The sequence below is a fragment of the Ictidomys tridecemlineatus genome, chromosome 2, assembly GCF_052094955.1.
Source record: "Ictidomys tridecemlineatus isolate mIctTri1 chromosome 2, mIctTri1.hap1, whole genome shotgun sequence".
In the NCBI taxonomy this organism is placed as follows: domain Eukaryota; kingdom Metazoa; phylum Chordata; class Mammalia; order Rodentia; family Sciuridae; genus Ictidomys; species Ictidomys tridecemlineatus.
Window position 1 is genome coordinate 89,236,914 of NC_135478.1, and position 17,465 is coordinate 89,254,378.

At 52.3% G+C, this 17,465-nt stretch overlaps 1 protein-coding gene across 5 annotated transcripts in view; it reads right to left on the reverse strand.

The window, feature by feature from the left end:
* Nos1 (nitric oxide synthase 1) overlaps positions 1 to 17,465 on the reverse strand; it is a 142,905-nt gene that overhangs the window by 78,767 nt on the left and 46,673 nt on the right. The window contains exon 1 of one of the 5 annotated variants that reach the window (XM_078039111.1): positions 17,069 to 17,282. The exons of the other annotated variants lie outside the window; for them this stretch is intronic. The gene's annotated coding sequence lies outside the window, so the exon portion shown is untranslated. Of the gene's footprint in view, positions 1 to 17,068; positions 17,283 to 17,465 lie in introns of those variants that run through there. 5 annotated transcript variants of the gene reach the window in all.

Genomic DNA, 17,465 nt, shown 5'->3' on the forward strand with positions numbered 1-17,465 from the left:
TGCTGAACACCTTTGTTCTCCTTGAGTCTCGTGTAAATGACTTTCCTCATCACATGTGCATTGCCTTTTCAACGAACAATATTAGAGAAAACAAAACCCAGCCCGGGAACGCCGCGGCTTTCAGTTGCACACCCACAACCTTGCTCACGGCGTGGCGGGGCCTGCTCCCCATCTCCCTCGGATCTCCTTGAAAAGCAGGATCCAAGTCTTCAGAAACGAAACCCAGGAACGCCGCCATCCCCCACGCCAACAAAAGGTGGGAACCGTAAACCCACTGCGCTCCTCTGGAAAACATCCCCCCAACAACCGACTTACACCTGACACCCCCCAAACTGCTAATCTGCAGTCCTTCCCGGAGAGCTCGCGGCCCAGGAGTCAAGTTGAAGCGCCTTCTCCCACGCCAGCAAGTCAGAGCCCCAAACCTGCTAATGCCCCCGCCACCCACGAGGGGAGAGTGTTGGCATCTGTGCCCTGAGGATCCCAAAGACAGGAGCGTCCCAGTCCCAACAGCATCTCCCCCCCCCCCCCCCCCGTGGAGCTCCATCGGGGTCATGGGACAGTTTGCCCAGGATGACTTTGAACTTCCCAGCTCTGATGCCCACGTCTCAGGGGCAGGAAGGAACCGGTTCAGCTTAGAGTTAGAAGCAAGAATGCGAAGGATTGTTGTAAAATTGTCAGCATCGATATCATGGTCCAGGGCCTGGGAGACTCCCAGTCCCCTACACCACCACTTGCTACAACTTTTTTGAAGAGTAGTTTGACAATCTCCTCCCCAAACTGAAAATACACATATTTTTGGCCTGGCAATGGTGATCTTGGACCTTCTCCTGCAGATACACAGTAAGGAACATTCTTGAAAATACACACACACACACACACACACACACACACACACACACACACATCCTTGCAGGATTCTGCAGAACATCAAGAGACTGAGAATCACCTAACGGATATGTATTCTTTCATACTTGATTGTGGACCACCATTTTTATTTTTATTCACTGTGATTTTTGTATCACCTTTTCCATAAAAAGGGGCGTGGAGTCATGCCGTCCTGATTTCTCGGCTTGGCTTTGTGACGGTGGGCAAGTGACTTCACCTCTCTGAGTCACAGTTTCTGCATCTATAAAACGGAGCTGCTGATAGAACCTGCTCAGGGCGACTGTGGGGATGGAATGACAAATGCTACGTTCTACGTTTTCACAAGGCACCCTCGACTGGGCTGAGTGCCCAACAGACCGTCCTTCCACGGCCACGGTCACCGATTCTCCTCCTGTGAGAGGCCATTCTTCCTACTGAGCACGTGTGGTGGCGCATATCACTTAGAGCACTTTGTGCTGAAGGAGCAGGGGGAGGTGTGGACAGAGAGATTGGTCCTGTGTCCCAGCAGGGTGGGTCCTTGTCCCCAGCTCCTGCTGGGAGTGCCAAAGCAGCAGGATCAGGTGTGTTGCCACATGGAGCCCCAGAGGCACATGGCCCCGGAACGGGGTGGTGAGTCAATGCCACCGGGTGCAGAAGGGCCACCCATCATTTGGAGGAACTGCAGGACTGCCATCTCCATGTTGGAGAGGGTCCGGGCAACCACTCAGCTTTCATTTGAAAAGCTCCTTTACATGAGTGACCTCAGCAGCCTGGGGTCACTGTATCAGAACATTCCAGAACACTCCAGGGTTGGGGGGGGACCAGCAGTGGAATAAAAGTCTCGGCAGATTCCTGTGCCTTCCGCCCTTGCTGGATACGTCCCCTCTCTATAGGACTGCATAGGGATCAAAGCCGTGAATTCTGAGCCAGAAGGACAAGGGTCTACCACCTGCCAGGCTCAGACTCCTCTGATGATCACTTCTACCAATCAACTCCGTGGGGTAACCAAACGGGGTAACCCATGTGAAGTGCACGGCGCTGTCGACTATCAGTTTCAGAGTCACTTTAGAAAACATCACGCCAAGGAAAAGGAACCGTGCCTGGCCAACCCTATGAGGATGGGCTCATGACTATAAGGAGGAAGCATATCATCAGTGGTCTCTGAAATGTCTCTTAGGAATCAGTTAAAAAAAGAAAAAAAGACAGCCCAGCCAGGCATGGGGTGCGCACCTGTAATTCCAGCAACTGGGGAGGCTGAGGCACGAGGATTGTACGTTCGAGGCTAGCCTCAGCAACTTAGCAGGGCTCTAAGCAACTTAGCAAGACCCTGGCTTAAAATAAAACTATAAAAAAAGGTTGAGGGTGTGGCTCAGTGGTTAACACCCCTGGGTTCTATTCCCAATTCCCCAACAAACAAACAAACAAACAAAAAAAACCTATTTTCAACCCTTAGGGGCACACTAAGTTACTGAGGCTGGCTTTGAACTTGTGATGCTCCCTCCTCGGCCTCCCAAACTGCTGGGATTACAGGCATGTGCCATGGCACCTGGCAAGGGACAGGTGGATTTAAGAGAGATTCAGGAGGGTGAGTCAAGGAGAGTTGGAAACTGGCTCAATAGAGCGGGTGAGGAAGAGGAAGGTATCTCTCCAATGACTTCCTGGCTTCTGGCTTTCTCCTGTGGGTGGCACGTGAGGTCATTTCCCCAGCAAGGGGACACTGGATGGTGGAGGGAAGGAAGGAACGAGAATGAATGACACTCATTTGACGGAATCGCCCTTCATCGCTGGAAATACATAATTTAATTGGGTCAGCATTTCCTGATCGCATCGCTTCCCTAATTCTGAGGATTGAGCAGGACTCAGGAAGCTCACTGGCTTTGGCTCACTCCCCAGCCCGGGTCATCGCCTGGCTATTTGATCTTGGGCAAGCCATTTAACAACTCGGCTCTCAATCTTCTTTTGTGAAATTGAAAAGGGAAGAAGTACTGGTTCCCGAGGATTTTGTGAAGATTCGATAGGACGGATGCACTCAGGAGTGCTTTGTAAACAGCCAATGTCAACAGTGATGACAATGTTGAGCCCTTATTTTCAGGAGTACACAAGAAGAGCACCTCCAAATTGCAGTTCAGCATGGACCTGAGACTCCACCGAGGGTTCGCTCTCATGCCTCGCATCCTTGGTAGCTCCCTGGGGGGCAGGGAAGCTCAGTCCAGAGAACAGAAAAAGGTGTTTGGGGAAGGGGAAAGAAGTGATAACATCACATCCTTTATCTTGGAAATTCCCTGTAAGAAATCACAGGCTCTGCTGAGGTCCAAATGAATTTCAGCAAACACAGAACACATTAAATAGAAAACACCAACTACAACAGCAGAAATCACGTCACACATCAGATCTATCGATAATAACAATAAATGTAACCGGGCCAAGCTTGAGTAAAAGATCAAGACTCTCAGATTGGATAAAATGCATTTGTCCAAATTAGCATGGATGGGGGCAGAAGGACTAAGGACAGGAAGGAGAACAGTCACCCAGGCAGGCATGGGCCCTGTATATATTACTGCTCACTTAGCTCCAGGGGACCTTAAGTCCGCTTCCAATTGTACTATGTATAATAATCATATAATAGACCCTTGGAAGATGTTAGCACCTAGAAAGTCCACAGTAAATATTTTCTGAATCAGTGATGGGCTATTCACACCATTATCTTGGGTTAAATATTTGTCAGGTAGGTTGAGGTACATGAAATTAGTAGTTTTGCAAAGGACATTCACCAATGCCACACAGTTCATGCTAATACTTTGAACATTTCACTTGGTAGGCTCTTGTTACGTGATCTCATTGGATCCTTGCAAAAATCCTATCTGAAGGATGTGATGTTGTTATTCCCATCTCATAGGTGTGGAAATGAGGCCAGGCCTCGGGAGCTCACAGAGCTGGTGTCAGTGGTGGGGATTCCACCGAGGTTTTCTGAATTCCAAGTCTCTGCTTCTGTCACTTCTCAAAGACGACTGTATATTTTTAACTCAATTGGCCTGATTTTAGGTGGTAACCTGTAATTTTAGTAATTGGGAGTTGAAAGGGACTCAAGGCATTTTCTATCGCAAGAGATTTTTCTATTCCATTCATAATGGGGAGTCTGTGGCCCTCCGATGGGGTTCACAGAACCCGAGGAAGCCTGGAATCACGGGTACGACTTTTTCCACGGTGTTTTTCCAAGCACTCAATCCCTGCTGGTATGAGGCAGAACTCACTGGATGAACGCCACAGAGTTGAAATGGATGTGCCTGAGGTTCTTAGAAAGAGTCAGAGATGCGACTAAACCTGGGATCCCCAAACTCAGGCTTCAAGCTCCTTTTCCCTGCTTCTCCATGAAATTAGGAAATTTACAAAAAGTCCTACATCTGACAGCAACGTGGATCTCAGCGTTTGAGCTGCACACTTCTGGGTCGATGCTCTTTGTATCTAATTGTAGGGTTTCTTGATGATTCAAAATAAGCCAAAGCAGTGAAGTCCCCCCTCACCTCCCTTCCTGGTGAAGGTCGGCGACAGCGGGAATGTCTCTCCAGGACCGAGAACAGGGCATGCGAAGAAGTCACAAGGCTAACTGGATTCTAGGCACAGGTCAAGGCGGATGTTTAAACCATCAATTTCATCGTTGGGATAAATGCTTATTAGACCTTTTTAGTGTTTTAGTGGTAACGTTATACCATTTATATTACCATAAATGGTAATGTCGTCATTAAGAATAAAAAAGAATAAGAATCACGGTATCAGAGACCTCCGTTGTGACTCCTTAATTGACTTGGAGTTTATTGAGTGACTACTTAGTTCCCAACTACCCTGATCATCCTAGTGAGCTTTCGGGTGGGTGCCTCTTGAGGAGAGAGATCACTCTTCTCAGGTTCACTGCTGTCACTCTGTGGCCTAGGGTGGACAGCCCAGGTGCTCCATAAACCAGAATCTCCACATCTACAGGTGTTGAGAGAAGCAGCCTCCGCGCGGGAGGCGAGAGGGAGTGGTGGGGTCTGTGGAGAACTGGAGAGTCGCCAGTGAGGGGCAGCTGTAGCCACTGCAGGAAGGAGAGGCCAGAATCATTTCACTTCCTGCCATCGGCTGCGGGGGGAGTGACAACATCACCCGTCACGGATGAGGGACCCCAGGGATGAGACTTCACACACCGGGTACAAAACTTGGATGAGTCTGAATGAGTCTGTAAAATCACCTGCAGAGGGTGTGGCCCGGTGCCTGGCTCCAGCGCCACCTCAAGCCCCTCTCAGAGGGACACCCTGCGACTCTGCACCGTAAAGTCTGCCAGTGATCCGTGTGTGCACCAGACTTTGAAAGACGGCCGGTCCCTTTTTGTCTCTGAGTGCCTGATTTTAGGTGGCAGCACTTCAGTGCAATCCCGTGAGGCTTCAAACAGAAGACCTCGAGGGAGCGAGCGCGCGCGATAATATCAGGTTGAGCCGTACAAAATTGCCGTCACCCGGCTCTTCCGTGACCTGCAAAAATGGCCATTTCAAATGAAATTCCAATCCCAGCTCCATCTATCTCCTGTTCCGCACAAAAGTGCTTCAGATCTAGGAATATGACCTGCTTCAAAAAGGCTCTGGTCACAGTCTATAAATAACAGCCCGGGGGCACGGAAAGGTGGGTTTCGTGGGGTTACCGCGGTTAAAAAGGAATTTTTCTTTTCCTCCTCCAAAGGGGTGATCACCGTTTAGAAACTGGAGGTTTCGCTTAAGATATCAAATTTCTGACTTTGGGGGAACGGGAGAGGACTTGCTCCTGTGGGGCCTGTGGGCCCGAGTGTCACCGAGGGCTCCTCCTGAGGTGAGCTCTGTGCAGGCGGGTCCCCTTGGCCGCGGTCAGTGTTCCTCCAGCACCTGTCCCAGCTTGCGCCCGGCTGAGGCCCCACCCTGACCTCCTTTCCCCGGGTAAACTCGGCTGAGAAGGAACGAGTCATCCTGACTCCCTGTCTGCTGCTTCTCTCACCTTGGTGTGGCACCAAAAAAAAAAATGCTTCCCCAAAATGACGTCTGTCTCTCTAAATGGGGCTTTTCTTTGGGTGCCAATCAGTCCTGGCCTGCTCAGGGGCTCAGCCGGATCCATCCTCCGTTCCATCCAGAGGGGGACACACAGTCTCCGTCCCACGGGCGTCTGCCCTGGCAACCTCACTTTCAGGTGGCCGACCTGGCTTGGCCCTCGTGTCCCCTGATGTCACACACCTGCTGAGCCCCCCGGCAGACACTCCCACTTGGCCCTGGGTCCCTCATCCGCCTCACCCAGCAGAGACCCTCCACCCGCCACCCACAATACAGTCCCAGAACAAGAACGAGGATCCTTAACCCCGTGTCACCAATGCCACAGAGGGGACGTGAGGCCTCGGGCACATGGCTCACATCCTGCCCCCCACCTCCTGTTACCAGCTGTGTGGCCTGGGATGGGGCCTTCAGCATCTCTGGGCCTCTGTTTCCTCATCTGCAAAATGGGGAACACTAATAGGATCTACGTCTACTATGACAGCATCCAGCAGGGCTCCCGGGGGGACTGTGAGCCAAGGCCACGTCCCCACGCTGGTCTTACCACCCCTATGTCCGCGCACCACACCTGCATCTCACCTGAGTAGTTGCTACTCAACAGCTTCCCTTCAAGTCAACTCCCGCTTCACCTCAAACACTGGTGGTGGCCTCATCCTAGCGAGCAACATGCCCAGAGTCACGTACAGAAGCGCTAGCCACGCTGCCCCAGGACCTCCCGAGACCAATGCTGGGTGAGTAAAACTTTAAGCATAGGTTCCTCCTTTTGCTCTCCTGGTGAGAAGGCTTTGAGCAAACTCAAACCCAGCGACATCTACAAGATAAATGACCAGGAATCCTCCGGCAGGTCAAGCACAGGAGCGACAAGGGGGGGTCTGAGGACGGTCACAGATGGGAGAGGACGGAGGAGGACTGAGCCCCGGGAGGAATGTGGGATCCTAGGTCGGGTCCCGTGGGAGGAAAAGGATGTGAATGAGCAAGCGGTGCTCTGTGTGCAGGGTCCGCAGCTGAGTTATAGAATGTCACTGTCCATTTCCCGTTCTTGATCCCGGTTAATAATATAGTTATTATATTAACATGAGAGGAAGCCCGGTGGGGTGCAAAGAAACTGTGTACTATTTTGTAGCTTCGCCATAAGTTTAAGATGACTTAAAGTAGAAAAGGTTTTTAAAAACTGGATATTGGTCAGGTAATCTTTCCCCTTCCCCTTCCCTAAGTCCTTGGCCTCTCTCATCTATGGAGTAGCCTAGGCTGGCATTCCCTTGACCCCGACTCCTATGGCAGGTAGCCTTATGTGTCTGGCCTCTGTGAATCAGCAGTGTGTCTTCAAGGTTCACCTTTGTTCTTGGATGTCAGAGCACCATTCCTTTTTCATGGCTGCATCATATTCCATAGTATGGAGGGGTCACGTTTTGCTCAATCACTGATTACCCCATGATCAGGATCGTTTCTACCTTTAAGCTATTGTGAATGGTGCTCCCATGAACATGAGTGCACAGGTTTTCATCTGGACACCTGTCTGCAATTCTTAATGGATTTGGAGTTTCCTGTTGGGATGATGAAAATGTTTTAGAACTAGGCAGAGGTGGTGATCGCACAGCACCAGGAATGTACTAAACACCATTTTAAAATGATTCCTTTTGGCCGGATGTGGGCATAGGCATTCATCTGTAATCACGGTGACTTGGGAGGCTGAGACAGGAGGATTGCAAGTTTCAGACCAGCCTCAGCTGTCTAGGGAGGCCCTAAGCAACTTAGTGAGACCCTGTCTCAATTAAGAAACAAAAAGGGCTGGGGATATGGCTCTGTGGATAAGCACCCCTGAGTTCAATCCCAAGTACCAAAAAAAAAAAAAAGGTTATGTTTATATTATTATTTGAACTTTACCTTCATCAAAGAAAACAATGTAAAATGGGTAGCACCCGTGCCGTATCCACCCTATTTTGGAAACCTGTGTTTCTGCAGGCCCAGCACTCAGTACAACACCTGGCCTTGGCAAGGACATAAAAAACATTAGCCGTTGTCATGATCATTGCTAGAGACGCAGACGCTCGGCTTCTAGCCCTGAGTGCTTTCTGGAGCATCGCACAGCCTTGCCCAGACAGCGGCTCCGACTTTGATCTATGACTCTCTGCACCAGTCAGCAATAAAAAATCTCAGGGTTCTGGGTCACTGCCACAGGATGTCTAGCTTTGAAATCCAAGAACTCTTCCAGCTTTGGAAAGATTGGCGCAGCTGGCTGTGCTCAGGAACAACTCCAAGTGGACATTTCACGGTCCCTCACCGGTTGCTTATCGACCAGGCACCAAAGCTACTTCAACAAGCTTCGTCTGCTCAAGAAACTGGGCACCTGGTGTTCCCCCCACCCTTGGCTGGGCTGGGCTCGGCTGCCCTGGTGTGGTTTGATTTTGTGATGCCCACTCCCATTTCCTGCAGGTCCCTGGGATGCAATTCAGTGTCAGAAATGAGAGCCAACGCCTGATGGCTGTGAGGAGTTCCTACAGATCCTTTTCCTCAGAGCTGACAGACGGTGGCCTCTTCCTCTTTTACCTGTCTGTGCTTCTCATTCTCCATCTTCATCCCCGGGTCCCTTGTCCCCCCTCCTCCAAACACACTTGGGCTCCAGGAGGAGGCTGATCGCCATGGACATCAACAGGCTGCTGATTGCGTCTGCAGGTACCAGTGGCAGGTACTGACCACAGAGGAGAGAGGAGGAGAGGGAGGGGAGCGAGGCTGGGGAAGTCTTCCTCTGCTCTCTCCCTGTTGTGGTCTGGCCGGGTCTGCAATCCTTTCTCCCAACCTGCCCCAAGCCCACTCCAGGTGCAAAGCCGCAGTAGCCTCCCTGACCCTCTGGCTTGGTGGTAGCCCAGCCTTGCAGATGCCCTCAGTCAGTGATCTTGCAAACTGCAGGTGCCCACAGTCTCCTGTTGGCTCCTGACAAGTCTTCACCTCCATCAACCCTTGGGGGTAGGAATAGAGAAAATCAGAAGCCCTTAGGATGGGCGAGGGCATTGGGTGTCGAAGCCAGATCATCCTAAGCCTCCTCCTCACCTTTCCCAATCTATTGATGTAGGACCAAATACCACCAAGCATTAGAGGGTCCTGATTACCCCGTGAAGCGGCCCCATGCTGTTTACAGAAGAGGAAACTGAGATACAGAGAGATGGTCCACGGTGACAGGGGGGTGGATGGCAGCCGCGAGCCTGACCGGGGTCCTGCCTCCTGGCCAGCACATCCAGAGGTGGCTGAGTGTCCAAGAGCCCGTGTGATGACACTGGGCACTGCAGAAGTGACAGCCCAGGGCCTAGGAGGAAACTCGCTGACCCCAGGAGGTCAGAGCTGCCATTCTGAGCCACCCTGTGGAGCGCCGCAGAGTTCAGGTGCACCCAGGCCACCGCGCCAGCCCAGGCCACCGCGCCAGCCCAGGCCACCGCGCCAGCCGTGCCGAAGGCCACTCTGGAAGCTCCTCCAAGGACGAACCTCAAGCTCATTTCTCAGTTCCTCAAGAGGCCCCGAGCTGGCTCCGCTGCTGTCAGAGGGAACCGTCGCCTGCTCCCTGCTCAATGCCCCTGATGTGATGAGCACGCTGAATCGGGATGCTAAACAGCCGTCAATGACACTGTCACCAGCCCTCATAAGGCACGGTGACTCACAGCCCTAATTAAAATGCTGAGGGAAAAATGTAAAGAAAGACTGCCATGGAAAACAGTGACATTCTGCTAAACTGCAGCATCATTTCTTCCAGGAAAAGAGAGGGAGAGAGGAGAGGGGAGCCGGAGTGAGGCCGCGAGCCCAAGTGCGCATGCGCGCGCATGGGGGAGGGGGTGCAGGTGGGAGGTGAGGATGGTTCTTCTAAGAAACTTGGGAACATTAACCCAGAGACAAGTCTAGCTGAAACTACTCCTGCCTCCCAACTTTTTAAATTAGGAAACGGTTAACATGGAACCTTTCAACTTTCAATTAGACCCAACAACTGTTAGCATTTGCATATTGGCTTCTCCAATCATTTATCTATTTATCTGCCCATTCATTTGTCATCTATTTACATATTCATCTGACATCTGTCTGTCCATCTGTCTGATTATCTCACTACCTGTCTGACTTTACAACGAACCATTTGAATAAAGTGCCCATATCATATCATTTTGGCACTAAATTCTTAAAGATAGTCATTTGTTTATTTATTTATTTTTTGTCGTTGTTTGGTTTTGGTACTGGAAGTGAACTCAGAGATGCTTAACCACTGAGCCACATCCCCAGTCCTTTTTTATTTAGAGACAAGGTCTCACTGAGTTGCTAAGTGCCTCACTAATCTGCTGAGGCTGGCTTTGAACTTGCAATCCTCCTGCCTCAGCCTCCTGAGTTGCTGGGATTACAGGCCTGAGCCACTGGGCCCAGAATCAGCCCTAAATTCTTAAATATGTGTGATATTCATTCTCGGGAATAAAGATTACGTTCCACCAAAAAAATAATAATAATAAAATAACCCTGCAATACCACTATCATGCCTAAGAAAGTTAACCATACTTGCAAATATCTCACAAAAGACTCAGGAAAGGTTGCTTTTTTAAAATTTAAAAAAAAATTGGGGGGTGGGGGACAACCTAAGTAGTAAATCTGGACAGAGGAGAGCAGAGAACCTGCTTCCCAGCAGTCTGAGTCAGGAAGATCCTGCTCAGGATCTCTGGTTTCACGGAGCTGGTTCCTGTCATGTTGCGGAGGTGAAGCACATAACGCTCGACTTAGAGGCTGGTTTTAAAACAGACAAGAAATCCAGGGTGACTACATCACCTTGTTTTTAAAAACAAGGTCTCCACGTTTCATCTTACGGGATTGCTGGCTTTAAGCAAACAAGAGGGGCTCCCGATGACTTCATACTTCTCTTGAAATCCACATGCACCCTCAGAAGCCAACAAGATACCCTTCTCATAGGGACACTCAGAAAGAAAAGCCACACTTTGGGAGGGCAGGTCTTGAGGTGGGTGCCCCCAGAAATCATGGGCACTGAAGGCAACTATAAAGGAAGCATTTATCTAATGCAGAGGAGTTTTGCATGTTTATTTTTATAAAGATACCCCCCAAAATAAAACAAAAATCCAGCCAGCAAGCCTGTCTGATCCTATTAATTTATACCCTGCTTTGTAAGAAATGGATTTCATCTCAATGACTTCATGATATTAGAGAAGAACTGATACCTGAAGGCATTTCCAGCCAAGTCTTATGTTAACAAACAAGCACATAGATACGATCGACTGTTCATTACTCCGTGAGCATAATTGGTCATTATTTTTCTTATTGAATATTTCAGAACTGGGCTACTGCTTCAAAAGCAGAGAGAGAGAAAAAAAAAACATGCCCAAAATCTGTCAGTTGCTGATGATTACTATTCTGACCGATCCCCTGAAGGTTACATCTTTTGGCTTAAAATTCCTAGAGGGGAACCCAGCCCAGTGTGATCCACGTGGCTATTTCAATGACCAAATAGCATAGACTGTCCGTAGCGTGTGCCTCCATGCATTCAAGTCGCTGGCTCGTGGGTACCTTTTTTTGAGCACCGTGAGCTACTCCTTTAGGCCGGAGCCTCTTTTGCGGGGTCTGGCACCACGACGCAGCAAGCTCAGGGCTTTATTCCTTCAATGAAAAGGCAGCTGACCGGACTCTCATTTGTGACAAGAAATCAAAATCCTTTAGCTGAGACATGATGTCTGCTCGCTGATACTCTCTGAAGCCCAGCAAGCTCTCTGAAGTCACAAGATCCCTTCTTCATTTCCTCCTGGAAATGGATTCTAGGGAAGCCCACCTTTTAAAAAATCCCAGAGTAGCAATTTAAGCTGTCAGGTTGGGAATAAAGAAGAGACGCCTGAGTATTATTTAATGCCGGGCAAAGTTGGGCCAATGTCCCCGGCAGAAGCCGAGATGCCTTCGGGGCACCCCTGAGAACCTGTAGGATTTCTTTCAGAGGTGCTTTTAGTTCCAGACTCCTGAAGCATCGTGGGTGGCCAAAAGAGCAGGACCATTGTTCCTGAGCTTTCCAACTGAGAAGAGGTGAGTGATCACAGGAAGGAACAGAACACATAAATCCAGTGGAGGAGAAAGAAAATGTTGCTGGGGTTGTAACTGCAAGCCCCCGCCCAGGGCAAAGGCTTGGGGGGTGGGGGGTGGGGGAGGTTTCCATCTGACCAGGGCCACCTGTCTTTTGAATGTGGCTGATGGATGCCAATTGGGCAAGTGTTTGTCTCAGACCAGGAACAGAAAGTTAAAGCAGAAAAAGGTTTTTGCAGATGATTATTCCAGGGGTTTTAACTCTTGCCTCCAAGGGCCAAGTGATCCAAACATTGGTTAAGCCCCCCGCAAAACTAACAAGCCAAAAAACAACAAAAAAACCCAACAACAAACGCACAAACTGAACAGAACCCAAACCCAAACCCAAACCAGAAAACCAAACCTTCCAGAAAATTCCAACCAACAAAACTCAAAAGAACCCTATGCCAACCTACCAGGACGTAATCTGCAGGCCTCCTCCCGACAGAGAGATGCCCTTGAATTTCTTTTTCTTTTTTTTTTTTTTTATTGTTGGTCGTTCAAAACATTACACAGTTCTTAATACATCATCTTTCACGGTTTGATTCAAGTGGGTTATGAACTCCCAACTTTGAATTTCAACTCTGTCCACAGATGAGAAGCCTGAAGCTCAGGACAGGAAGGGGCGTGGCCCGTCCAATGGACCACCTAAGGGGGGGGGGTTCTCTGTTTTTGCATTTCTTCATTATGATCACTGAGATGTCCCTTGTCCCTTTTCCAGAGTCACATATGCACACTGTCCCACTGAGCCCTCTGAATCACCCTTGCAGTAGTGACAGTCCCCCCGAGCATGGATGACCTGCCAGAGGGTGGCCGAGGTTCCCTAACTCACGCCCAGTCGCTGTGTCCACAGAGGCCTGCGCCTGCCCCTCCTGTGTCTCAGGATGACAGCTTTGGATCCTTTGCCTTTCTAGCTCGCTCCTGTTGGGAGGCCCTGGAGACCCTGTCCCTGAAAGGGTGGTAGGAACGAGGCCACCAGCTCTGAGGCCACCAGCTCAAGAAGCCTCCCCTGACTCTCTCGGCCACCGCCCTGGGGTGGCAGCCACCTCCCCTCACCCTCTCTTGCAGTGAGAGCCTGGTCCGTGGCTTCTTGGATGCCCTCTGCCTGATTAGACCACAGGCTCTGCAGACGGGGCTCACCCCACCTAATCTGGGCACCCGGCCCTGGGCCCCAGCCCGGGACTTGATAGTCACCACTCATCACGTCACATTTAACAAACGTGCTGATGGCAGTCACAGGACCACCCGTGACAACTGCTCTGATCCTCACGAACTATGATCATGCCAACATTCGTGCCCACTCCACCCTGTTGGCAATGCTCGTGTTGGGGACTTAGGGACATTTTCTGTGGATACATCTTTTTCACTGAATAGAGTCAAGTGGGCTCCACGGCCCAGGGTTCAGGAGCACTGTCCACCATTCCTGCTCCTGCAGAACAGACCCCAGAGCCCCAGGAACACCCGCAGGGCTTGCAGAGGTGTGTGGGGGGGCCTGGGCTGGCTGCTGCAGTGAGCTCCGACCAGGGGATTGGTGACATTGATGGTGGTTAAATGGGTTTCATTAGCTCCTACAATTACCTGATAGGTTACTTTGGGGGGGGGCAGGGGTACTGGAGATTGAACTCAGGGGCACTTGACCACTGAGCCCTATCCCCGGCCCTAATTTATATTTTATTTAGAGACAGGGTCTCACTGAGTTGCTTAGCACCTTGCTTTTGCTGAGGCTGGCTTTGAACACATGATCCTGAGCTGCTGGGATGACAGGCATGCACCACCGCACCCAGCTGACGGGTTACTTTTAAGAGAAAATTTCTCCCTGAACGGACTGACCATGGGGACCAATGCCCAACAGGAAGCGGGACCTCAGGGCTGGCATCCAGCAAGTTCCAAGTGGGAGGAACTGTGCTCAGTCTCTCCCAAACAGTTTGCCTATTTGTAATGACAACCAGAAGAGACAGAAATTTCCTTTGCACTCTGCATCTCTGGGGCTTGTTTATGCTGATGGAAACATTCAGTTCCCTTCAGTGAGCACGGAACAGAGTTAGGACACTGAGGATCCGTCTCGGTTGTGTCGATAATGTGCTGTGTGACTTTCACCAAGTCACATGTCTGTTCTGGGCCTCAGTTCCCCCTCTTTGGACCATGAGGCTTGGGGATAAGAACTGATGGCATTAGAAGGCTCACAATAAGTGGGCGAACTGACCCGAGCCTTCCTGTGTGCTGGGAAATCAGCGCCCCAGTTAGAAGGGAAGATTTCGGACAACATCCCCGTGGTACCTTGGACAGCTCCTTTGCAGCTGGCGGCAGAGACCCTCTGGCAACATCCTGTATCATTCCAGCTTCTCAGCCTCACCCTGTGTCCTTCCCAGCAGAGGACACAGCCAGATGGGCTGGCTTCAGCCATCGGGAGAGAATAAAGGAGAAGCAGGAAGCACAAAGGGCAGCCTGGTCTGGTGGCCCTGTCCACAAGGCTGACCCCAAAACATTGACATAGATGTTCCCCTGAGGTTTCTTTACTTCCTTCCAATCACCAGTCTTGGCATAAAACTATTGTTTCCAGAACCCCCTTTTACACTCCTGATCAGGAGATCTTCAAAGCAACCCCTTGAGGGAGTTACTGCTCTCATTTTACAGATAATGGGACTGAGGTTCAGAGAGGGTAAGTGAGGAATTCTAAGTTGCACAGCCACGGAGGAAACTGAACTCGCCCTCATGCAGAGGTCTTCAACAGGTCTCTCTAGTGTGTGGCTTGCTCTTGGTCTGCATGGCCTGGGACTTGGGGGCAAGGTCATAATAATTTCTGAAGATGCTGTTATGCTCCTGACGACTGGGGGTAGCCTCTGGCTGAGCAGATCCATGAGGAAATGAGGCTGTGTACACTAACAGAGGGGCGAGTGTCAGACTGTCTATGCATGCAGAACATCCCCGAATAGAAAGCCAAAAACCAGGTGGAGGTCTTCAGCGGTGCCACTGACCAGCGGGCATGGAGCTTGTTAGGCCTAACTCAGTTTCCACAGCTGCAAATGTGGGATTCAGATCACTACACAGGAGATCTGGGGGAGCTGTTAGGAGGTTCCAGAGAGATCTTGTAGGTGGCAGCACCTTGGAACCTAAACAGAGCTGCGTGCCCATCAGAGGGCTTTGGCAATCTGGTGGGTAGAGAGGGGCTGGGTCAGTGGTGCAGGGGCCAAGTATCTGCCTTCCCCAACCTGCCATGGCTTCTCAGACCTACCCATGAGATGTCAGAGGGCAAAGAACAGGCCTGATCTCTCTGCTTCTGGCAGGGCCGCAAGGTTAAAAAACAAAACAGAAGGAAAAAAAAAACCACACACACCAAAAGCAGAGAGAAAAATTCAGTGTGTGGGGGGAAGCCATTCTCCCTCCAGAGAGCTGCTGCCAAACTCTTCCTGTGTCTTTCCAGACCTGTTTGCCCTGATCCCAATTAGAGAAGCTCTAACAAAGGGGAAGTTTTTTCCTCCTTCCTCTATAAGAGGAATCTGGGGAATCAGCTCCTTTCTCCTGTGTTCCCAAGGTCCTGGGCCACCAAAGCTCCGACATTGTGCCCTGGGCTAGCCTGCACCGCACTGGTGCCAGGGCACCTTCGGGAACGTTCCCATAGCGGTGGTGGCCGCTAGCGCACTTTTCCTGAGCCAGGTTTGGGTCGGACAATGAAAACACAGTGAGTCTCATCCGCCAGAAAGAACCCCACCGCCTCTTCTCCTGGACTGCTAGGGTCCAGAAGGAGGGGGAAGCCACATTTCTTACCCTCAGGGGCCGACCCTCCATTCTGTGTAGGCAGGAAACCAAGACCCGGGAGTCTCCAGGATCCATCCCAGGGTGTTCAAATAAAATACAGCAGCAACATTTCCTGCGTATTGAGCAATTGCCCTGGGCTCCATATTTACGTTCGTGATTTTTTAAAGATCCTCACAACAGCTCACGAGAAAAGTCTTGCTTCCCCATTTTACACACGAGACCACTGAGGCTTAGAGAGATGAGGGACTTACCTAAGGTCACGCAGCAAGGAAACGGTAGCTCTAGAATTAAAACCCAGGAGGAGTCCTGGAAAGGTTCCTGCCCTCGCTCCACTGCCACCTTCTTGGCGCGTGCCTCTCCTCTGCGGGAACCCGCCCCACACGGCGCGGTCCCCGATCTCCCGCGCGCTGACAACTGCGGTCGCTTGGACCGTGGTGCCCCGGGTGTGGGGACGAGCGTCTCACGTCCTCTAGGGCCAAGTACCAAGAGCCCTGTCTAGACCCACCGACCCCAAGACCCTGGGTGGTTAGGGCAGTTGGATCTCGCAGGGCTCCAGCTGGGAGCCTCGGCCACCTGGAAGCAAACCCATTGCGCTGGGCGCGTTGCCCGTCCCTGAACCGCTGCGGAGCGCGCCCCTTGCCCACTCCAGGGACGTGCCAGGAGCCCTAGATCCTCCCTCGTGGGAGAGAAACAACTTTCCCAGGTTCTGGGAGTCGGCGCTCTCACACCCTAATCCCGCCGGAACAGAAGTAAGAGGTACAGGCGGCCCCTCCATTGCCGCGGGAGCGCAAGGAGGATCCTGGCAAAGTTGGAAGCCGGGCGGGAGCAGCGATGCCCGAGCTCAGCGTTCCTGGAGCAGAGCCCTCCCGGCCGCGGGCCCCCCACCGCGGGCGGCTGCCGGTGCCAAGAGTCCGCCATTACCGCGATCGCAGGTGCGCTGCGTTCGGAGAGCCCCGACCAGGAAAGCGTAAAGTTGAAGGTGGGCAGGTGCAGCGATCCCCAGGGATTGGCGTCCCCAGGCTCGGGCTGCCCGCCGGGGAGCGACAGTGCCCAGCGGTCCGCCATTACCCAGAGCAGCGTAGCGCGGAGCCGAGCGCGCGGCAGGGAAGGCGGCGGGCCCCGCAAAGTTGGCGCGGGGCGGCAGTGTCGACCCTGGGGACGGGACCCTCCAGCCGCTGGCCGTCCGCTGGGAAGAGAAGGAGGCCCCCGGACCCAAGTTGGGACGCAAGGCAAAGCCCGCGCCTCCGGGGCGCCCTGGGGGCCAGCGTAGGAGCTGCGAGCACTAGGGGACAGCGAGGGGGCGCGGGATGCCGGGGCCGGGAACTCACCTGCCGCGGAGCCGGGCAGCGCCGAGGCCGCTCTCCGCGCAGCGCGCTGCGCGCCCGCCCGCCGCCGCCGCCGCCTTCTCCTCCTCCTCCTGCTCTTCCTCCGCCTCCCGGGCACCCGTGCCGCGGCGCTCGCGGAGCCGAAGCCTCCGGGTCGGCAGCCCCGCGCGTCTGGAGGCGCCAGTCGCTCCCACTCACCTCCGGGTAGGAGCCGCGCGCGTCCCTCCCCTGTCCCTCCGCTTTGTGCCTCCCCGATCGCTCCCCACCCCCTCGCCTAGCCCCCACCCCTCCCTTGTCCCCTCCTCTTCCTCCCTCCCTCCCCCGACCCCAGCAAACCAAGTTCTGGACGCTGGCTGCGGGCTTCCCCCGCGCAGTGCCCAACGCCCCGCGCGCGCCCCTG